At 39.9% G+C, this 24,986-nt stretch overlaps 1 long non-coding RNA gene across 4 annotated transcripts in view; it reads right to left on the bottom strand.

The window, feature by feature from the left end:
* Nucleotides 1–24,986, bottom strand: part of LOC121304027 — a 64,230-nt gene that overhangs the window by 20,214 nt on the left and 19,030 nt on the right. For 3 of the 4 annotated variants that reach the window (XR_005947903.1, XR_005947902.1, XR_005947904.1), the window contains one exon: nt 5,953–7,124. This is a non-coding gene — a long non-coding RNA (uncharacterized LOC121304027). Of the gene's footprint in view, nt 1–5,952; nt 7,125–7,537; nt 8,178–24,986 lie in introns of those variants that run through there. The other variant, XR_005947905.1, reaches the window with a different exon arrangement.

Here is a 24,986-nt window from a genome sequence, read left to right on the forward strand (position 1 = left end):
GTGATATGTACTTTAACAAGTTAACAATGGTGTTTATAGCCTCCATGTGTTGCTGCTTGGCAGAGTGTTACTTATTTCACCTTTCACAAAACAAAGCTTGTAAATTATTATTGACCACAGATCAATATTCAGATATTAGCAAGGTTTCTGTCCAGTCCAGTCTTTAGCTCCGCACACGTGTGAAAGGCTCCGAGAACGTCCTTGTGGTTGATGGGCAGGGAAGATGTCCTATTGTCACGGAGACACATACCTATAGACACGAGCTTGTGTGGCATTTCAGCACAAGTTCGGATCTACGGGTTTGTGGCAAAGGACAGACATTTTCTTCTTTCGTTTTTTTTTTTCTTTTCTCTCGCAAGGGAGCCAGTCTGTAAACTGCATCCATTTAATCCCATCCAGAAATTCACTTCCAATTAACACTTGCAGGAATACATAACTAGATAGAACTGTGGCCAGGAATTGTGAAAATGTTATTGTGCAGCTAGCCGGGAGACAGATGGAGCGGCTACCCAAACTTTCCTGTTCTATTTTAACATGCTCAGCCTTGCAGAACGTGTTTGGTTCCCAGTTTACCTGCTTCACAAAATGTCTCCTGATGAGTAATTATAAGACCCTAATGTAAAAACCAACTGCTTTCATTAATGTCCAGATGCATTTCATCCAACAGACAACAACACAGCTATTACTGAATAAACCAGGGCTGGCCGTGTTAAACAACCTATAAAAAGACTAAAAGGCAAAACATGAACAGCACACCTTCAAAGCCTGAACAACAGACTAAATCCGATTTTTAAAATATATTCCTGTACCCATTGTCTACTTGGTCTGATTCAGATTAAAATGCTACAATACAAATAATCAGCATCCCAAAAACCTTTCTTCAAATCTCTGTTTATTATCACAGGATACAAGACTTTGAATTTCTTATTTAGAAGTGCCGTAGCACGCTAAATTACTTGGAAAACAACCACAACAGTATGGTGCACAGTCACCGGCAAGAGGAAAATGCTGGAACCTTAAGAAAAGCACAGAACAATAATGAAAAATAATTTTATCTAAATCTAGGTTTGTTCGCTTGAACTAGCTCTTGATAGAAAGACACACCCAAAGATGTTACAGGGGGGAAAAAATAAAATATTCAGAAAAGCTTTGCTGTACTTTCGCGTCACTTTTTTTTTTTTAAATGGTTTAAAATCATACCTCCAGCTAGCTTTATTAACATTATTACTTGTCCCTAATTGTATTGTGTTGTGGATGTTTTTTTTTATATTAATTTAGGATATGACAGTATTTCAAGAACTGTGAATACTGATCTGCATCCTGTTACCTGTGCTGCAGCTGGCCAGACTTCATCTAGAAGCAACGTTTCAAGTATTGTGTTCTCTGTGAAATATCAGCATATTCTGAATTACAAAATACAAGCAAGATATTTATTAAGTCAAGGAGAAAAGCATTTCAGCTAGTGCCTTCGTCAGAGTATAATAGACAAGCAATTCACTTCAAGAGAAAAGGGAGTCCAGTGATAATAGTGTGCTAATAATAGAAATGGAAATGAAGTACAAACCCTTGATAAGCATTGAAACCATGAAAATGCCCATTTGAACCAAAGTCCAATTATGTACTGTGCCTCACACAGAACAGCACCCTGTTCTATCACATGCTTTAGGAGTCGTTGCTGAAAATCATCAAGTTTAAATATTGAGATTGAACCTACTCACCGCATTTATAAACTGAACAATAAAGTGTACAGGCCATTTCTCCAGCTGCCATCTATCTAATCCCAGTCCAGTATGATTAAATCACAACCCTATTCTCTAGCATATTAACAATCTTATTTCCCAAGAAATAGTGCATTACATCCTTAATCAGAGGCACATAACCAGGTAACAGTGTGAGCTCTTTAGAATAGAAACTAGCAAAGGAACCCAATGCAGAGAGGTCCGTGCTGCAGTCGGGCTGAGAACACGTGTTTAACAGAGCATGAGAAAACAAAGATACAAAGTACTACACTGCCTGCTTACGAGCACGGGAGATAGAAGAGATCGAAGGACCAAAAAGAAAAGCAGACAAACAAAAAAGCATTTACCAAAGACATTTCTTATATAATATACTATATTTGTGTACTATAAAGTAAACTAGCCAAGAAGTGGCCTGTCAGACTTATGTATATATATATATATATATATATATATATATATATATATATATATATATATATATATATATATATATATATATATATATATTCTCTTCTTGTCTAGGTTTAAAAGCAAATGTGACCCAGCACAGAATTGCTAGAACACTCCAAACATAAGAGTTTAATATTTGGTGATTACGTGTCCCAATTAAACTATATTAGGCTTATAGTAAACTCAAAACTAAAAAAATGGAGGACTTTTACAAAGTGCCAAAGACCAAGCTATAATAACTATGAATACCTGCGTAAACTCCCAAATGAACATCAGTTATCTCTGTCACAGTTGTTTGTTTTTGCGATTTGGTATTTTTTTTAAAAAGACGCTATAAGGACAGCGGAGCCAAACTGAATATTTAATGTCCTACCAGCAACATATTCTCTTAAGCCGAGTAAGAGAGATCAGTTATGAACCTCAACCCAAAGCTTCAGTTCTGACAGCTCTGCTAAGTGGTGCTGTTCTTAACTCTTAAAAGAGACCCTTTACCACCAGGGTCAAGTGTTCTACTGCTCAAGCAAGGATGTCTAAATCCTCTCCAGTCACTGCGTGGAGAATTGGACCATGTTACTTTTCCTATCTCTGCATCCTTTCTATAATGCATCGTGCTTTTTATTTATTTTTTGGCTGGGCGGCTTCTCGAACTCCACAGAGCTTACGCAAACTGTTTTCAAATATCAAAAAATGTAATAATAAAAAAATAATACAAATCATGACCAAAGGGGATACTTTAGTTTTCACAGAGGAAAGCATGCAGTTGAAAGACCAGCTGTCTGAAGCCAGCATTTGCTGTAGGCCAGTTTAATCATCAATGGATAATTGGAAAACTGAAAACTGGTCCAGGTATTGCTTAAATTGTTATTGTTTTTGAAAGAAAAGTGGTGGCGACTATAATGGAACCACTAATAATTTACAAGTTTACATATAATTATACGTTGCTTAGTCATTCAGGAATAATTTGCACTGATGACTAATTCACCATGCACTTTTACCCATAAAAAATCATCTTTAAACCCTTCTAAGCCCTTCTATACTCCCAGCCTCTGTCCTGCAAGACACTACAAGCCCAGCCTGTGCCAATCCACTCATTTAATCATGACTGTAAGCTTTTAATATCGCTTGTTGTTTTATAAAGCAAACCATTTTCAGGCTTAGTTTAATCTAATTGTTTTTAAGTAGCTTTACTACATAGATATGTGCACCAAAAAATGACCGGGAGTCTTTTCATCCATGCAGAAAAAAAAAGGAAGATCTCTTTTGGAAGAAAACAAAAGTGAAAAGTCTATTTAAAAAAGAGCTTTTAGGAGCAAGAGAAAGTAACTGAATAAAAAAAGCAAAATTATATATATATATATATATATATATATATATATATATATATATATATATATATATATAATTATATATATATATATATTAGGGCTACAACGAGGGGCACATTTTGACCTTCGAAGGTTCGGAACACATTACAGAAGGAAGGTTTGAACCTACAATGGTACTAATTTGCATAATTCACTGGTGACGTCATCATTGCTACTTGTTTATGTTTGATTGAAAATCCTATTATTTTACAGGTAATCTATAGAAATGGAATAAAACAATCCTATGTAGTTTAAATACATGTTGTTTATTTACACGTAATCGCATTGCAGCAACATTAACTGCAGCAGACTCAGGCAAAACAAACTTAATTTAACAGCAGGTTATCAGTCACAGTCACATTATTACTACTAAATTAATAATAATAATAATAATAATAATAATAATAATAATAATAATTTACGCTTGTAAAGTGACCCCAGAGATTGGATGTGCTTTCATAATACATCAACAAACTCTCGCACAGTTTGCATTCAACTTTTTATTTTTTATTTTTTTTGGATTGTCTGGGCATTTGACAAAAAAAAAAAAAAAAAAAAAAAAATTCAAACAGCAGAAGGGTTTTCGAGACATTTCTTTGCTTTCTCACTTTGCTGTCGAGACGGCGAATGAAAAAATTTGCCTCTGGTTAACACGAGCTGGAGGGGGGGAGGGACGGACGGTGCTCAGTTTTTTCGAAATTAATATGATTAGTGTTCGCGTATAATATTTTGTATGTTTCAAACATATTCTACCATCGCACTTCTCTTACACTGTCTTGTACACCAGGTATTCAGTACATATTTTACTGAAGCACTACAACTGCTACAGGTACCCCCACACTGCAATGGCATAATAATACACCCTGCTTCGTACATGACAGCAGCGCCACAGAGTTGCCACATGTAATGATTTGGTAGTGTATTTTAAAACAGCAACTTTTGTTTAAGTAATATGCACTCTACAAATGAAAAGACTGAATTGTGCATGTGAGTGACATTTAATGTGTGATTTATATATTCACACACTGTCAAACAGGCACGAACCCGTCTGACGAACCTTCGAAGGTTTAAAACAATCTTCGAATTCCTGTCAAAAACGCGTTGTGCCGCTTTAGAGCGAATGAGAATCTCACGGGACAGAAGACAGGCAAGCACGGCATTCTGAAATGCCTCGCTTAAACATTGCCCAACTTGCTGGAAATGTTGGGTAGTGATTTTTATATAGATTTTATATATTACTTTTTTTTTTGTGACTTTCAGTTATGTGGAATGTAATAAAAAAGAACCAAAATGGTTATTTTTTTCCCCTTCACTTTACAATGCCATTTCCATGTTTGTTTTATCTGAAGTGCTAAAAGTTCAATTTCAGTTTTCATTTGCTTGTTCAGCTACACTAAAGGCTCAAGTAAACCTTGTGTTATTACTTTATGAAAACGTGTCGATGGCCGCTGTTCACTGTGAAGAAACGGCAATGGCAAGGCATGAAACAAAAGTTCAGAATAAATAAAATGCAGTATCAAGTTTATGGACTGTTTATTTCTGTGACAAACAAAATAACGTTTAACTTGAGCTGCTATTTGGCATCCTTTGTTTTGTAGTCAATGCACTGGGGTAAAGTAAGGCCTACCCAGCGTATTCTTTACTCCTGGGATATTTTTCTATTTTAATGTGTTACATATTGTAACGTCTTGCTGTAAAACAAAGGCACACACACAGGGGCCACGTCCTGCTGCCCCTGCTGCTCTGCTGTCTCTGCCTGCGTTCTGAGCCATAAAATAGCTTTTATGACTTTTTGGAAACACAAACAAACATCCAAAGGAATATTTAAATTATGAAGGAATATCCAAACATGAAAATACTGTGTTTGTCCCGTCGCTAACATATATACACGCACACATATGCTTTTTAACAGAATTCCATAAAAAGCAGATATAGAAAAAAAAAGACTGTCTTTGATAAGACATGCAAGTTAAAAAATCGAGTCTCTAAACTGGCATACTACTACCCGCCTGTAGCCTTTTTCAAAATGACGTACCCCAAATTGAAACCATTTTGAAGTTAATGAATGATGTGCAGTGCCCAGAAGATGACAAGGCAGAACGGTACGTCAAATCCTCTACCCCCCCAAATGCCAAAACCACTATTACCAGAAACATACAGAAATTGATGGTATTCTCTCACTGGCAAAAAAAATAAATAAAAAAGACTTAAAAAGTTGAGGCTTCCATAGCCATTGTTTCCTGTTTTAGACATTACTTTATCGTATTTACGGCAGGTGACCGAACTGATTTGAATTTCTTATTCTAACACAGTTCAGAGTAAAACGAAGCAAGAAGCACTTTGCTTTTTTTTTTTTTTTTAGCAACGCTAACTCTAAAAGGAAACAAAAAAAGACCTACTCGTGATGTCAGGCCAAATCAGGCGTGCGAACCCAGTCGAGAGGTGCCGTGGCTCACTGCAGCAAAATGGAGTCCGGACGGCGTGAAGAACTAGGCCGAGCCTGTAGTGAACAGGTTCTGAAACAAGAAACACAAAACAAGCACAATTACTTTACAGTCACTATCTTCGCCTTCTTTTCTTTTTTTTTTTTTTACATTTTTGCTCCACTCCCTAACATGAACAAACAATTGTAGCAGAGGTTGCTGATGCTGGAGTCTAAAATACAAAGAGGCTAGGCACAGCAGAAAACAAACAAACAAAGGTCCACCGCTTCATTCCATACGTGTTGATATATTTACCCTGTCACCCGGAAAGGAGCCAGGATTTCTGTTTAATAAAAAGCGAACCCGAAGATTTGCTCAAGTTGCAGTCACTGTTGCTAGAGTTCTATTTGAACTGGGCTATAGGACGTGTTTTTTTTTTTTTTTCCCCTCTCCTTGTACCACAGCAGGATTCTTGGCTGTCACTCGACTTCCATCGGCTGCCAAGTTCGGACAGCGTCTTTGTCTCCTCTTTTTCCCTTCCTCGAATAACAGCCTATGATTCATATTAACAGCACGGCCGCCATAAAAAACACTCCTCCTTTCTAAAACGAGAAAGAACTAAGCTACGGCTGAAAACAAAAGCTAGATAGTTAAACGGTTAATAATAATAATAATAATAATAATAATAATAATAATAATAATAATAATAATAATAATAATATTTAAAAAAGAACTGGAGTGCTCTGCGTTTCAGTCTAGCTTTTACTAACATGCCAGCACTACCCTTTTGCCCTTGTGCATCACAGAGGTATTTCTGCAGCAGCTGGTACACAATGACAGATTACCATTTCTCTGCTTGCGATCCGCCCTGTGCCACGTATAAAAGGGAACTATTACTTTTTCTTTCCCAAAATGGTTCTCGGCTGAAACCCTCGCTATCTCAAAAATGTCCATCGCCCGTTTTAGAGAGAGACGACGTCTCATGCAGAAATGTGATGTACTTATTTTTTTTTTTTGGTGGTGATGGTGGGGAGGGGTGGGGTTGGATTAAAATGATCATCTTTGCAGCTGTGTCTCAAGTTCTGATTGACAGCTCCTCTGACAGCAAATGCAACAGTCAGGCCTGTGGTTAGCCTTTATACACATTTCTAATAAAAAAACAAAACATAAAAATAATGTTAACTTTTCACCATGCCCCCCCCCACCACACTCCACCCCCAGGGACCTTAAAATCTTGAAGATTTAAAAGGAGGCTGTAACTATACAGTGCCATTTATTTTAAATAAAATTAGACATAATAATAATAATAATAATAATAATAATAATAATAATAATAATAATAATAATAATAATAATAATAAAGTATGATCATCTTATGCTTAGTTGAAAACCACATAAACTTTTAATTATGTTTTTTTAATATATATATTTTTCTTTCTTTTAAAGAGCAATGTGTAAAAAAAAAAATTGTTCTATATGAATATCCGAATCTGAAATATGCTGCAAGTAAAACAAATTTCATTAAGAAAAATGAGCAAAAAGAACTTTAAACAAAACCTACCCGTCCTCTTACAGCATCGGCCCCCAGTTGTTAAAACTACAAACTCAACTATTGGCGTCTTTTTTTAGCAGAAAAAAAAATAACTCCAAGATTATAACCCGACGATTGTGACCACGTGAAAATATTTTTAAGATTGCTAAATTAATACTTAAAGGGTGAGCAACTTTTAAAGGGCGCAAGAATGTAAATTTATAAAGCCATGAGGCCATCTGCAACTTTTTTTTTTCTTCCTGCATTTAAATGAACAGATTTGCTTTCAAACCACAGTCTAGGCTGCCAAGTTCCTTTAACTCTTTCATTAGATGGCATGCCAAGTGCCAAGAAACACCTAACAGCGTCGAACAAAGGCGAGACAAACTAAACAGGATATTGCAGGCACACAGAAAACACAGCCAACTAAAGACATGGAGAAATATTAGATGCTGCCACATCAACGACAACAAAATCATTTACATTTTCTTTTTTAAATAACTCACAGGTTAAAAACTTTGACAGCAGAAATTGGACAACTGCCTCTAGGCCTCGCGAAAATAAAGTCTAAATTCTTAACCCAAACCTAGAAAAAAACAAACAGGGAAAATGTTTATACCAAAAATACTAGACAAAATAAACTCCACACGCTTAAAGCATGTTTCTACTCACTTACCAAGCAGCTCTTATTTTATCCAAAAGCATTCTTTAACACACTGCACTCAGAGTAGCCTAATACTGTATGAAGAATCTCCGATGTGGGCCGTAAAAAAACTAACAGATAAACCAAAGCGGATGACAGAACTCAAAACAGGCTGAACAAAACAGAACGGATTGAAGATTTTTTTTTTTGCTTCACTAGAAACTCATCCACAGTCCCCCTGAACTGCTAGACTCCCCGAATTGGGTGTCTACTTAACAACAAAATGACAGGCAACATCTGTTTGTAAAGGAGCCAAGATCGAGTCTTTAAAAATGTTTTGGCTTGATTTTGTCTCTCTCTCTCTCTCTCTCTCTCTCTCTCTCTCTCTCTCTCTCTCTCTCTCTCTCTCTCTCTCTCACACACTTGCTCTCCACAGAAAGCTTAAAAAAGCAGCTAGGTTCCTAAAGTGCTTCGGGAGAAGAGACGCTGTCCGCCCCCCTCCTAGCCCCTCTACCACTCCCACCACCCCAGCACAAACAACCTCAAGGTGTATTATTTCTAGGGCAAAGCCGTCACAGCCTTTTCCCTTTTCCTTCCTCATAAGAGTTCCCTGCACAAAAGGAAAAAATAAATAAATGACCATATTGCAGTCGCTAAAAGGCAATTGCAAAGAAAGCCAGTTTGAGATACCTCTGGACCCTTGCCACCGTTTCACATGAAAAAAAAAGCGACAGACTTTTCTTCCTCATCGCACAACGATAATCAGCCCCTACGAATCAAGCAGGAATTCTGATGTACTCAAATCGCTGAGAGCTACTCCTAAGGCCCTCTTTTTAGGGTATAAGTGTGTGTGTGGGTGGGTGTAGGGCAGCTGTGCGTCTAATAAATTGCTGTTTAGCATGATAAACTATACAAAAAAAAAACACAACGCGAGCGACAGTACCACGGCTGAGTGCCAAGCCTGTAGCTGCAACAGAAAAAGAAAAATATAAGAATAAAATGCATGCTGAGATGCTAACAACTGGACCAACTGCAGTTGTGACAATTGAAAAAAAAAGAAAGAAAAGGAAAATGAGTGTGCGACTAGAGCACACTGATCAAGACAACTGAAACGGGCTGGTTTGAAAATAATTCACGAGCGGGTTCATTATGAAAGAGACTGGCAAGTTGCTAGGGTAACTTGAGTAAAAGTCGAAGCAGAGGCATGCTTCTGTTGCTTTTAGCCTCCCCCCCCCGTGTATTCCATCTTGTACTCTGCTCACGCTCCACTGCGGCACCACTGCACCAGTGCAGTACATTCATCTTATCCTTAAACATGCTGACTTAGAAAGAAATCCTCTGTGTAACATAGATCAGCTTCCAAACTTCAAAAAGAAGCAAATCACAATGAAATTACAACAGAGCTGCATGCAAGTGGATTGCAAACTGGTCTGTTTCATGCATTGTGAAAATGTCTTTCTTGCACACGTGTGTATATATATATATATATATATATATATATATATGCTTGTTGTATGTATGTATTTATAGTGTGTGTGTATATGCTGCGTTTAAGCAGCGGTTTTATAGCCACCTCAGTTATGAAAAATCAAGATTCATTTTTAATTATTCCAAAACAAAAGAGCTTTCAATGCCCACCTCCCCTCCATCTCCCCCCTTTCAAAGCAAGTGACTTTAGACTTCATTTATTTTGCTCTAATTGTTATATCTCCCCCCTCTCGCTCTCTCTCTCCCTCTCTGCCTCCTGTCATTAGCAGAGGCAAACGTCGCTGCCAGACAAGCGAGGTGTCTGAAATGGTGCCAACTTCAATGATTCAGGAGCCAGTCGTGCCACCAGACATTTCATACAAATAAAGAAGACTCAGATGTACACTTTGTCAGCAGCGGGGACCGGCACAAACAGATACTCTGCCATAGCCATTGTTGCTAAGGGAGAATGCAGTAATGAACACGCCTTTCAGACCTGGGCTTGATTGGGTATGCGTTGAATCCCTGACACAGTGAAGAGCCCGGAGCTACAGAGTAAAGACCCCTCCCTGTGGGCTGGTAACCGGTATGTAGCCATTGCTTTTCACAGTAATAAAGCCTGGGATATGGCTTGCAATGATGTGCTTCCACTGTCTGGAACACTGAAATTACCATGCCCAGTTCATCTCATCTTTACTGTACCAATTTCAATACATTTTACAATAGCATGTTCATTTATAGGCCCTTTGCCTTATACTGGCATCCCAGGGCTTCTCCAACTTTAAAACCGCCTGGTTAGTGGTTTGCACCCAGTACTTCCCTCTCCACTCAATTCAGTGGGCTGAGATGCCAGTTCACCACAGCAGTCAAACCTCAGCAATAAGACCATGTCTTAAGTTATTTCTTGTTTGCTTTAGAGTGAGTGAAAAGCTGAGAATCTGTCCCCAGGTGTACTGACCAAAGCCCTGGGGAGACGGGTAGATTCATTGTGTGGAAGAGCCCTGGTTGCAGCAGATTGCTGGCTATTAAACCATCTTTATGTCTATATCTGTTTAAAGGGAGCTTTTGGTTCTAGAGGATGAATTGCTGTAGTAATGTCTTCAGGGTTAGCAGAAGGGAGCCTCGCTCGTTTCCATGGATCTCCATCACTAGCGAAGGGTTAAGAATGGAGGTGAAATGTCTTGCAAATGACTTCCTCGCCAGCGTGGGCAGACAGTAGAAAAGAAGAACACGAGAAACAGGTCCAGGCTTTTTAATTGCAAAGCCTGCTTTGCCAGTATGAGTGGTGGCGAGAGAATGGAGGTACCAGCAAACACTGTCTTCACTGGAGATAGGCAGGCTTATCAAGCCCCACACTTCAGAAGAAGAAAGTCTATCCTCCTCCCTGATACCATGTCACACCCTGTAGACATTGTGAATAAAACCGTTTGTCATGGTAACAGATATTATCAATAGCATTTTTTATGTATGCAAACTTTGCTTCGACGTTTCAGACCTGCTAAGGTAAACTGAATGGTTTCATTAGCTTTATGTCCTTCAAGTGTACACAGTATTACCTCGCTGATAAATATTCAGTCAATACACGGGACAGGGCGCTGATTCTGATACAGTGCTTTCACAGTGCCCTTCTGCTTCCTTGCATTCCATCCTGTTGGTGTCACAATGATTCAGTTACATAGCGAGCATTGTTACGAGATGAACAAGGAGGCGGTGGAATGATCTGACACAGCAGTATCCACTGCAGGGGCTTGGTGACAGAAACCAGCGTCACCCCAGCAACAAATGCTGAGGGGGCATCAGAGAATGTGCGGCTCGATTGCCACTGGTTTCAATGGGACTCTATGGGCTTCGTAGTCTCACATGTCGGTAGATTGAGTGAAGTTCACATGGCAGAGGTGCAGGCAGGTGTTCTGTGTTCACAAACTGTATTCTCTCTACATGTGAACACCTTCCCATGTCACCAGAAAGACCAGCCCGCCTCTTTACGTAAGGAGGCTGTGTGGTCAGATGGTTAAAGAAAAGGGTTTGTAACCAAGAGGTCCTGGGTTCAAATCCTGGCTCAGCCACTGACTCACTGTGGGACCCTGAGCAAGTCACTGAACCTCCCTGTGCTCTGTCTTTCAGGTGAGATGTTGTTGTAAGTGACGCTGATGCATAGCTCACACACCCTAGTCTCTGTAAGTTGCCTTGTATAAAGGCATCTGCTAAATAAACAAATAACAGTGGCTTGCCATTCTGTATGGGTTTTTTTTGCAACTGGGTGTGAGATCAGACTGTGAAGCTCCAGAGATCAGTGATGGGGATTTGTTGAAGGTTTTCTGTATTTAAAAGTGGTTAAAACCACTGAATGGTTAAGCTTTTTAAACCAAGGATACCGAATGATGAACAACAACATTCGTCACGGTTCAAGAATACGTCTTAGTCAGGCTTTGGCTTTCCTGTTGATGAAGAATGTTTCAAGAGACACTGGGATAGGCTTCTGTCAGCTTTCTTTCATACGCACCACGTGACAGCTGTCTGATTCATACTGCAATAGGAAGCCGTTTCTACACTGACCGTCTCTCATGGTTAATTACTCAGATATGATAATTTCCTGCAGTAGAAATACTCAAAAACAACTGTTTCCACATTTGTATATAAACCACCCAGGTCGTGGGGGACAGAAGAACCAGTTTGCATACCACTTCACAACACTGTCTGAGCTCACATCTTCAGTCATACCTTTGAACTAAATCTTCTTTGGTCTTTTAGTGGCCCTTAGTCTTCAGTACAACAACACTTTTGCGATGTCTGCGCTGTGATCAAAACATCGGCACTTTACTGTAGCCACCACAGGAAAAAATGATCGAAACAGCCTTAATACCAAGCTCTGCTCGGCAGGAATAGCAATGATGAAATCAGGAAACTCCTACTAAACGAAGGCTTTTAACATCAATGGTATTTGTGTATGTTGCCTCGCATGTAAATATGTTTTGCTGCGGTTTACTCTTGTGATTTTAACATAAATAAATGCAGAAATAAATGCCCGCTTCACAGAGTTCACACTCCACAGGTTCCACGAGATGCAACCTGGAAGAGGGTAAGGTCAAAAGGGTTAACGAGGTTCATTAAAATAGCCTGAGGACACTAAAAGGATTACCGCTATAGCATTATCCAGAGCTCATCTCATTAGAGCTCATTCCAGTAAAACTGCACTGTGCTTGATTAAACCAGGATCCCTGTTATCCGCTAGCAGCCTGTGGATTGCATCTGAGAAATACACAGATCTTTTAAAGAATATTTAGATTTGGAGTCATCAATTTTCATGTATTAAAAACTATGTAATGTTTGTTCACTCAACCATTGCTTAGTAAATGTAAAGCTGAGGGAACATGAAGCCACATTGTGGCTTGGAACTTGGTTTCAGGAGACGAGGTTCCAGGCCGCTGCACGGCACACCAGGGGAGACTTAGGGTTTAATGCAATAAAGTTGCCACAAACTAGGTCTTCCAGGAACCAGGTTTCAAGCAACTGTTCCTGGAAAATGTTTTGTTATAATTTCTTATCAAAAAGAAATAGTAAAACGTTACCCTGGTATATGTTAAATTACATAAAAGCAGCTTGACATTATTTGACAGACTTTTGTTATAATGCCATCCCTGTAACTCTCAGCCAGAAAAAAAAGCCAAGTTATAATAAGCTACGCTTAGTATTAGAACACTGTTAATAGGTTTTAGAGTAATTAAGAGTGAGAGCCGCGAGCCAGATGCTATTACGTACAGCTTTTACTGAGGGTGATGTGGAAATTAACACAAAGTGGATAAACTGTTCAACGAGAGTCACTCTCTCTAGCAGCTTTCCCAGGATCAGTGAGAGAAAGCTGTCACCAGCCTCCTAGACTAAAGCCTTCTACTTCCATATCTGACCCACAGCTGAATGCTTTACAGCAGCGCTGAGAAATAATCTGACGCTGTGCTCCCGTCTGTCACTGGGACTGAGCTGAAGCAGTTTAAAACTGGTCCTGTTCGTTTCCATCGGCAGCAAAGAGGCATCACGCGATTTCAACTGAGCTAGTTACCCATCGAGCGCCCAATGACAGAGGCGGGTTTGGAACATGCCTAGGACTGTTTATAAACGTCAATTATACTAACTATGATTCGTACAGCCCGTGGAGCTTTGAGGAATGTTGGGTTGCAGATTGGAATGTAGGCTGTTGATGGGAACCACAGTTTGAACAAGATTTACAGACTGGTGTCGTGGTACAGGTGGCCCCATGACCTGATTATCCTATGACCTACACAGGAAGTTAACCTTCTAAAGATGAGCATGCTATGTTGTTTGTTTTATTTTTCAAACGTTAATCACGGACGACTGTAATGAAGATTTATTTTTTTCATGTTACGTAATTAAATCTTTGGTCCCCCAGAAACGATGCAGAATTGCAACAGGAGTAAAAAACGCAAAGGTGTTTTCAGTTGATATGAAATCATCTCTAAAGCAACTTTCAAGTTAGTTGCTCCCCTACAAAGCCCACACTGAAACATCAGCTAAACAACCGTCTGCATTTTATTTTCAGTTCGTAGCTCAACAGAGGCAACAGTCGATTAGGATCGGTGCGTCTGTGCAACCGGCATTTAACAGTTTTAGGAGAAATTCAACTTCTTTGCCTAAATAAATGGCCATTGTGCGTGAAGTCATGCATTTTTTTAAAAACAGATTTAAATTTCTATGAAGCAATCACAATTTGACAGTCTGCACACATCTAAATTAAACCTAAGGGGACGACAACAGCCTTAAACCCTGAAGCGACCCACCTCATTGAGAGTAATGGCGCCTGCCAATCCCTGAGTTAAAACTGTACAACACTGGAATAGCAAAGAACAAGGGCAGCAAGGAATTCCTGTGATTTACTGCGCCTGTGAAATGCTTTCCAATAAACCCCTCGGTTCAGACAGCGGGCTCGTTTGAGAGAACCAGACATGTGCACGTGCTGCTCTTCACATGTCTGGTACCTGAACTGCAGTGTTGCTGGTATCACGTTTTCCAGCATGTCAGAATGGTCACTTAGGAATCTGATTCGTAACAGTTTCCTTTCACGGTGCATGTTGGCTGCAGCTCTTCCTAGATGCTTTAATTGGCCTGCTGGATAAACACTCCTGCATTCAGAGCCTCCTAGCCATAGGGTACAGAGACGTGCTATCTCCTTGCACAGCAGCCAGCACCGGGCTCTCAAAACAAGGCTAAAGGAATGGATATATTAACGGTAAAATTAAAGTGGCGCTTGCCAAGGAAACAGCTTCTCTTTCTGAGAACAGTAACAATGACAGGCAAGGCCAGGGGGCAAGTAACCACATCCAGGTCACTTTCCCTGTTGATGGTTTTATTCAATATATTTTGATTTACAGCCAAACAAAGATGTCAGGTCTTTCCATGTCACCTCAACATCCAGACTCCCCCCCCCCCCAACACACACTGTTAATTTAAATCCACTTGTTTAAATGTGAGGTGAACATTATTTAGGGGCCTGACAGAAGAAAAGGCTGGAAGTTGTGATGGAAGGGGGCCCGAGAATGAAGGTCAAAGGGTGCAATTAAGTAAACAAGCCTTACTGTTAGTTTGTATAAACGTCAATTGAGAAAATGTTCAATAAATAATGGAGAAAGTTAAAGGATGGCTGGGCTGGAAATGTATTAATACTGACAGATTTGACACGTTTCCTCTCTCTTTTCCTCCTCATTCTATTTGTCTCTCTCGCCCTCATTCTTGATCTCTCTCCCTTTCTCCTTCTCCATCACAATAACCCTTCTCTGTATTCCTCTCCTCTCACGTCTTCTGCAATGTGATTATATATTGTTAATTGGTTGTTTTGAATTAATAAAGCCATTTCCTCCCCCTACTCTCCCTTTGTCTCCACAACTTTCAATTTCTCTTTGTCTTATCTATCTACCCCTTATTTGCTCTCTCTCTCTCTCCGCTCTCAATTTCTTTCTCTAGCCTTCTAGCTCTCATTTCCTTCCCCTCCCTCAGTCCTTCCCTCTGCATTTGTCTCCCTCACTCCGCCCCCCCCCCCCCCCCCCCCCCCCTCTCTCTCTCTCTCTCTCTCTCTCTCTCTCTCTCTCTCTCTCTCTCTCTCTCTCTCTAACACTCTAATTTACAAATTTGCCAGCGAAGGACAGCAAGAGTCAGCTCCATGGCAACCTGGCTCCGTGCCATCTCATTTCACTCGCGATTGATTCTGGCGCGTCGCCATTCTCGTCTGGCCCCCAAAGGCAAGCTACCCATCATGCACCTGACACTCACAGTCTGCCTCTCTGTTGGAGATCAATCCCAGCACAGGCGCTGAATGCTGATTTCTAACTGAGACACAGAGAGAGAGAGAGAGAGTACCTGAAGGATGAATATTCATTTTCTTAAAGAAACCCTGGCCTTTTTTAAAATTCTCTTCCCACCTATTGTTTTCATTTGAATCTGCAGCTGATTTTTGGTTATGATCTGACTGAAGTGGTAAAATAACTGCTTTGGAAATAATATATATTCAGAATATATTATCCCACAACCAACTAGAGACCTATATTATTGTGATGATAATATGTTTGACCCACATGTTATTTTATATAATTTGCAAAAGAGCCGGGCGCGTCTGCATTCGTGGTTTATAGAGCTTTTAACCTCCTCTCATCTCACGACAGGGGACTGGACAGAACCCTTAGTGGCAGTCTATCACACAACACTGCTCATAATTGCTGGATTCCTTTTTAGTTTTAGGATTTAGTTCTTACAGTAAAGCATACTATTACCACGGTAACAGAATAAAATACCAAGATTTTAATTTGTATACAATCGTCTACTCCAATCAGACCACCTGACCAGCAGTTACTAGGAAGCAACTACATATCCAACATTACAATACAAGGGGGCCAGTGATAAAGTTGCTATCTATTAAACCTGGCGTCAAAACGGGAAGAGCTTTAAAAATAACACCTGTATTATTATTATTATTATTATTATTATTATTATTATTATTATTATTATTATTATTATTACACAGTTAGGGAGCTAGACCGTCTATCAAGGGATCACGCTCTGCTCTGTCACAACTGACTTCCCTTAGGACTATTGATCTGGCTCCAGTGGATAATGTTATAATTTAGAAGCCTGATCTAGTTCACGCCCCAGACTGAAATGAAACGTATATTTGAAGAAAAAACCTGCTTTAACAGATGCCAAGGTCGACATACAAGTCGCAGTGAGATTTCCAAGGATCAGTCGGCTATATTTGTCCAGATAAATACGCTGAAAGCCTGGCACTGAAACACAGATATCTTTATATCTTTAATAATGCCTAAATAATCCATAGATTTCTATACGCTTGTTCTTGTATATATATATATATATATATATATATATATATATATATATATATATATATATATATATATATATATATATATATATTATTTAGAGCAAGTCAAAATATGACACTGATTGCTTGGTTTAGCGGTTTTATGGTATGCGTAAATGTATTATGTTTATTTATCTGTAGCTATTTATTTAACTGGGTTTTAACTGAGAATAGGGTGCGTTTGATTTCAGCTCACTGGGTGCCAGTAGGGCCCGCAGTCGCTGTGAATGTGCCTCTCTAACCCCACCCCCCAACCAAAACCTGCACTCTCCCGACTGTATGACGCCCTGCTCACCACACGGTCGCGCTCTTTCCAGGTGAGACCCCCGGGGGTGCGCAGCACAGTACAGCGAGTTCGTGATTACACTGTGACTTGCGTAAATTGAGTAAACCACACTGAACTCAGGCTGCTCTTGCAAAGAGAGTTGTTGTGTCACCGTCGCAGGTGCAATTCATTTTGTTTAGGAATAAAAAATAACAATTAAAAAACATTTCAATGATGTGCTTAACATTTAATCATAATGTGATTTGACTTCATTCTTTTTTTCATTAAGAATCAAAAAAGCGCGACTAAGCTCGTCACAACCGCCTATCGTTTAATTGGGATGATGACACAAGCCTGCTTTATCTGTGCTGTTTCTTCTGAAGCACAGCGAGGCTGACCACTACTCCTGTTAAATGTTCCCCACAATAGTAGGTTCAAAGTTACTGTTTTAATATGCAGCCTGCACCTCAGATGGCATCTGTGTAGGAACAAAATAAACAGACTTTACAAAATAGGGGGCTGCTTAAAACAGGGCACTGTATCTTTAAATTGCTTTGACAGATGAGCATGTGTAAATCTCGCGCAGCTATTCTTGACAATAGCTGCAGAAGTAAAAATAATCGCATACTGAGTCTCTCAGTCCAGACTGTCTGCAGAGTGCAGATACCCGCACACTGATTCATGGCCACTAAATAGACGCTTAAACTAGTTTACTTTACTTACGTCTTGAATGGAATTGAGCCAGAGGTTAGCTCAGGATACTTGACATGCCTTTGGGACCCTCACTGCTGCCTCTGTCCAGAAAAAAAAAGACGACTCTCTTCTAAATAATGAATCATTTATTCCTGATTGGGGCTTCTTGCATTCATCTGAGCTGATGTGAAGTTCCAGATTCCAGTTTCAGGGCTGCTGGCTGATTCGTGTTCCCGGAGGGTGCCTCTGGGAGTGTGGCTTGCTCAGAATCACTCACACCAGCTTGTGCGCCTGTGTGAGTGTGAGCGAGAGTGAGCTCACACACGTGAAAGCAGCAGGGAAGCACAAAGAAAGTGAGCTTCTGAGCTTGCCAAAGATAGTAAACGGGTACATACGCATTGGCCTTCTAAGAAATGCGAGGCCAACCTGTTATGAATACTGTTCTTTAATCATTAAGAATAGCAGGAGCTACCCAATGTACAAAGGTACCACCACAAGTTGCAACACTGATGGAGGCATCTGGCAACTGACTGCTTAGCTTCCTTACAGTTTTACCTCAGAATCTGCAATTGAATGGTGGTCACTGGCTTATCCACTGCGGTATGAAAAAAAGGTCATCTCAGAAATTAGTTTTGGAAACCGATTTCTCTCTGAGGTTTACTGAGGTAATACAAAACGTGTGTGAATACAGCCCAGTTTGATTACATGAATTAAAGAAAAGTGACAACTGTTTTCCTCTGATCACTCTACACACTGCTTCTCGACCACAAAGAGGCAGCTGCTAAGCAGTGGAGTCAAATTAGAGTAAAATTAGTGACAGATTAGTCAGCATTCATGAGTTCTAGAACAAAGGAATATTCCGCTGTCTATTCTGTAAGTTTGCCAGTACATTAATTCTTCTAACAAAATAAAAATTAACCAACAAAAACGACTACTATTTGGAAAGGCAAACCCCCAATTATAATTCTAATAAGAAACCAGACTTCTTCCAATCCCCTGCATTAAACATCTCTCAGTTGTATCTGGTTTGTTTTCTTTTGAGTCAATTAACCAGCTGTAAAGCCATTCTAGTTTGGGGGCAGAACCTTGGAACAGTTCTCTTGCTTATTGGCTGTCAGTTTTAGGCCCACATGCTGATTGGTTGCTTCATTACAGAGTTCTCTTCCTGGAAAACATTCTGTTCGGTTTTCCAGGCTTCCTAAAATAACGTCTGGTTCTCCCTTGACTGTACGACTCACCCTACACACCATGCAGTGCCTTTACCTGGTGAGCCCCTCGGGTAATACAAGCTTAACAAACAGGCATTAACTAGGAATCACGGTTTGAAATACAACTAGGTAGTATAGTGACGAGGTGCTGCACAACCTCTCTGTGTGGGGAAAAAAAGACATGGATGATCTACCCTGGGTATCTGGTCTTTATAGCAGTGCACACTTGGTGGTATGAGCAAAGAGCAGAGAGAGAGAGAGAGAGAGAGAGAGAGAGAGAGAGAGAGAGAGAGAGAGAGAGAGAGAGAGAGAATGTTGATGCTCCTTTCCAGCAGTGTCTTTAGGAAAAAAGTTTGAGAAAGACCAGAGTTAGTGGAAATGTCACCGCATGGGCTAGGCAGTAAAAGCTTGTTTCTTTTATTAAAAGCACAATCAAAGTCAAGTTCTGTATTCGTAAGCAAATATCCGTTTCTTTCCTAAACAAGCTGACGACAGGATAAGCTCGCCTCTGCTCATACTGTGAACCGGTTTTCAGGTCACTCAGCAGGATTGGTCGATGAGAATTCAACCCATCTGCTTTCTATATTGACAGGCACGCTTTCAGCCAGGCATGCTTTGACCTGGAAGACTCTGATGACATGACATGACCTGGGCAGTGCAAGGTTTCCTTTGCAAACTCAGAACTTTCTTTAATATAGTTTCAGGTTTTAAAATAAAGAGATGTCCTCCACAACCAATAAACACTCTGGTGCTAAATGTAGCCATACTAAGTGAAAAGTAACATTTACAACAGCAAACTTTTCGAATGGAAGTCTTTCTCAATGTCTTAATGACGCATGAAAGAAGTTAAAAAGTCACTGAATTTATTAGGTTTCTTTTCGTATTTCTAATATCAAAACGCATTTGCTGTACTGAGTTCTTTCAAAACGGAATTATAAGAGCTATGCGGCTGTTGAAATGGTAAGTTAAGTTTAGTTAGCTGCAGTTACTTTTAGATAACCGAGAGAGCAGATTTATCCTGCTTACGTGTGTGAACTTCACCATGTCAATTAAGGTGAACCCAGCAGAAACGCTACTGTAACGCCTTCACCACACTTTACCACCGCAGTTTTGCCTTGCTTTCCCATGATTATACACTTACCAGTTTACTCTGATTTGTCATGTTTATTCATAGGTTTTACAGTGCTTACCTATGTTTTACCATACTATGCTTTATTATATTTTGCTATGCTTTTTTTATTATGGGAAATATAATAAGGGTGAATATAAGTCGCAAATAAACGCAGCCCAGAAGTCAGTTTGGCACAAGTTAATTACAGCATTCTAGTACAAAAGCAAGTCGCCCCGCTGCGAGGAAGCCTGGCTGTATTCAGAATGACAGGAAGAGGAAACACGCTGTAAAATGCGCTGGAAACCAGCATGAGCTTTCCTGCATTCTCCACAGTACCCTCTCTCTCTCTCTCTCTCTCTCTCTCTCTCACTGAGGTGAACCCGGCCCAGCCACGCTGCTGTGGAAAATCATCAGAGCAGGCCTAGACAGTGACTGGACGGCCCTCTCAGAACAAATGGGAATTACTCATTTGAAAATGACTGTTTTAAATGGGAATGACTCATTTGAAAATGACTGTATTAAATGGGAATGATTAATTTGATAATGGATGTATTAACTGTTTGAAAGTTGCCACCCAGCGGTGACATCCTTTTCCTCTCGACGGAAGGGGAAGAAGCCAATCGCTTCTATCGAATGAATCATTTCCTGATGAAACGCTATTTTGTGGCTGAGCAGTTGAATGGGTTGAATGGTTCATTAAAATGTTTTCAATATAATACTGCCGGATTGTTTGGTATCCTCACTCCTTACTTGCCAGGGTATGTGTGACGGGGAAAATGTACTTCTCTGTGCTGGTAGTTAAATATGGTGCTGCAAATGACATTTTAATTTCTTATATTTCTGTTTTTTGTTTTTTTCAAACATTCCAAGTGGAGTCAATACCATTTTCGCTCTATACTGAACTTGCCTTGAGCTAGACTAGACAACTGCTTAGGTCTAGACATCCTAAGTCTGCTTATAAATAAGGAGGCAGGTTTAAGGTTAGTACAGTATATGCAGTTTAACTCGCACACATACACACAGACACATATAAAATGCATAAACTATTACGTTGTTTCACTGCTGGCCAAACTGTTCCAACCAACAATCATTTTTTCAACTATTCTTCCCTGATGTGGAGTTTTTTGTCCAAACCACAGCAAAGACTGAAGAAAGGCAGAGTGTCCAAATTAAATCTGGATGCTCCATTGCAGCTCAGAGTGGGCCAGGAAATCTGAGGACCAGAGATTTTAAGAATTAAGAATCTTATTAGAAAGGAGAAAAATGAAACTTGTACCATTTGGTCTGTTGCTGTTCAGAAGCAAAGACTCCACTGAAAATGAATGCATTGAAAATGAATGCACTGAAAATGAATGCACTGAAAATGAATGCACTGAAAATGAATGCACTGAAAATGAATGCATTGAAAATGAATGCACTGAAAATGAATGCATTGAAAATGAATGCACTGAAAATGAATGCACTGAAAATGAATGCACTGAAAATGAATGCATTGAAAATGAATGCACTGAAAATGAATGCATTGAGTAGCAAAGCCCCTGCAACTCGCTGCACACATAACTGATTTCACGATATTTCAGTAAAGAACTCACATCAGCTCTAAATTATAAAATGCTCAAAAGTGATTTATTGGGGTTTTTTGTGAACCCCTGAAAAACAAAACAAATTATATAAAATAGGTTTGTACTGCTCATATCAGCATGCATTTCATTCAAACGATAGATCAGTTTGGACTATACATGCACGGGCGGACGGGCGGGCGGACACACAATCTCCCCAGTGCAAAAAATATTTCCTGACAATGAGCTACATTGGCTACAGACAATAAATAAACCACGCCTATATAAATAATCAGACAGAGGAGACACCTATTTTCATAATCTATTATGTGGGGCATACCCTCATTTTTCTAAATATTAATTTAAAAACAAACCTGTTACCCATAATATTAATTGGCCTTTGGCTTTTTCCCCTACTATTTCAAAAAAAATAAATAAATAAATACATATTTGGGATCTTCATTGATGCCTCTGTGGTCTGCGCAAGAATTAGTTTATTTTTGTGACTCGATTGTCTCTCTACTCTGGATCAGAACATTAGACTGACAGGTCTTTCAAATATTTGAACACTGTAATCTGCACTCTATTTCTACACACGCATGTCCAATTTTTATATCCCCAGTAGAAAGACCTTATGAAGGAGAATCCCTTCTAAAGCACAATATGACAAAATCAGAAATGCAGTCAAGTAAACTAACATTTCAACCTTCTGTTTACTGTTTTGTATTGGTTTGAAAAATGAGGGGGGGGGGGACCCAATAAACTCTCTGAAAAATTATGGTTTCATGAACCTGATTTCATTACAAAAAAAGTGGCTTTTCTTCAGTTAGACCTTAAAGAGTATTGAACTGGGCCCTCTATTAGCATGTATTAATGACCTGTGCTTTCCAGAGCAGACTCTCGTCCAATCGTCTGGAAAATGCACATTTAAAAAAACAACACAATAATTAAAAAAAAAACCTTGGAAAGGATTCTCTGAACTTTTTTTTTTTTTAAATAGATTTCTTTATGTGTTTTTTTTTTTTCAGTTCTTCTAAATCAAAGCTAACACTAGACTCTGCAGTTCTCATCCCTAGAGGCCAGGCCAATGAATAAACCCACTATGCAATCTGCCCTTTATGTTGTGAATGCTTTGTATGTGATGTAAGGGCAGCCTGATTGGGCTCGCTAGCCCAGGAGAACAAACACGTCTGTTCTCTTAATTGTGACCTGTAGATGAGCCTTCCCTATTACTCAGGGTCTTCAAGTTTTAATCGAAGCGCGCTTTCAAAAACATCTCCTGCTTTCATCACCTGACCCTGCGCTGCACGGAGCTATCAGAAGAGAGAGCATCCAATCGCAGCATATCAGTGCTCCATTTTCGTTGGCTCAGGTACAGCGTTAGAGGAATCTTTAAGACCCGGCCAATTTAAACAAGCTGGAAAAGTGCTGAGCCAAGCAGCTCTTTGTGCGATCCGCTTTCAGCTCTCAGGAGCAAGCAGGGGGCCCAGTTCTATGATAACTAGCTGCTCTGTGTTTTTTAAGGTGGACTCTTTTCCAAGGTTAGCGCCAACGCTTCAAACAATAAAAAAAAAAAAAAAAGGGGATACCTTTCATTAAGACAATAAAAAGGACAAACATCTAAAAGAGTCTGATGACATATTTAATACTGAACTTTTATTGAAACGTCCAAAGGGTTTGGCATGTGTATGAGAACCTATTTAGACCCGCTGTGCCTCTGTGATTTTTCATGGCTGGCTACGGCCCTGCTAGCAATGTTTAAAAAAATGAATCCAAGCTAAACACTGATAACTATGCTCATGTTACCATTACACTGTAGAAAGCATATCCTCTTCTGAACGTCTTAATGATTATAAAAGACCATACGTGCCAAGCTGGTGTTATATTTCCAATTTCAACTGTGATTACTCGTTGATTCTACTCAATTACACAGTAATACACAGTTCTATTTTTACAAAAACTGTTTAAAGAACATTCAGGCTGCTGTTTAGAACTTCATAGAGTCGGTGTAATAAAAGCTTCTTCATGTACAAATTAAAGCTATGTTTTTTTTTTTTTTCCCAAAGCCCAGATAAAACAAACCACAACCCTGGACTGGTTAGCGGCCTTTGTCCAGAGATCATTTTCGTGTCAAAGACTGCTGAGGTGCTTTCAGCCAATCAGAGTTTTCGTGGGCTACATGCCAACCCCATTCCGCATTGACTTTCTACCATGCTTTATTCTTAATATTGGCACAGCTGACATCGCTTGTTTTAAAAAATCGCATCTGAGTCATTTCCCAGAATTCACTTCAAATGCAAAGTCAATTGAAAACAGTGGCATGACAACTGGCCACCTATCTCAGCCAGTCAACACTGGGCTCTTCAATAACCCCTGCAGAACCAAAGCTACATATCTCTTGTGGACAAAAGGGTGAGCTCCATCACTCCCCTCCGGGCTGAATCATTTTGTGAATTTTGTTTGTGACACAACGTTTCACCGAGTAGCATAGCAAGACTGTAACCTTGCAATGTAAATGCTGCTTCTGTGGAGCTCCTGGCGGACGGAAACATTTCCAATTCAAACCCTGCCTAGTGAATGCACTCTCCCCCCACGGAACCACGGCATTCATCAGCCTGAAGAAAACAGATCTGTCACAGCGGAGACACTGGCTGGCCGCTTTATCCCGTTTGCCCAGATCACACACAGAGTGGCATCGACTCTACAAGGTGCAGGCAGGTGTTTAGCGGGATGCAAATCCCTTCAGTCATTAATATTTCGCACAATCGGTACAAAAAGGTAGACAGAGGACGGTGATGACAAATGGTTCATCCCAAGCATGCTTAATTGCATTGAGATCCGGGGAGTGTGCTGGCCTCAAACCCTTTATGCACAATTCTGGAACACAGCCTTATCGTCTTAGAAGCTATCACCATCAGGGTCCCAACACAGCATTGACGGGTGAACTTGGTCCACGACGGCAGTAAACTGTGGCAGCTGCACAGCGCTGAGATTGGAAGAGCCAGCAGTACAGTGTTAGCTTACAGCATGCACAAGCATGGCAAAGGGAAAGAGCCGTCTCATAGCAAGGCCACCTCAGATTCTTTCTATAATTAAAGGAAGTAATTAAGTAACTGATCCGTGGTTTGACTGTTTCGATTTAAGGACCCAGC

The sequence above is a fragment of the Polyodon spathula genome, chromosome 36, assembly GCF_017654505.1.
Source record: "Polyodon spathula isolate WHYD16114869_AA chromosome 36, ASM1765450v1, whole genome shotgun sequence".
In the NCBI taxonomy this organism is placed as follows: domain Eukaryota; kingdom Metazoa; phylum Chordata; class Actinopteri; order Acipenseriformes; family Polyodontidae; genus Polyodon; species Polyodon spathula.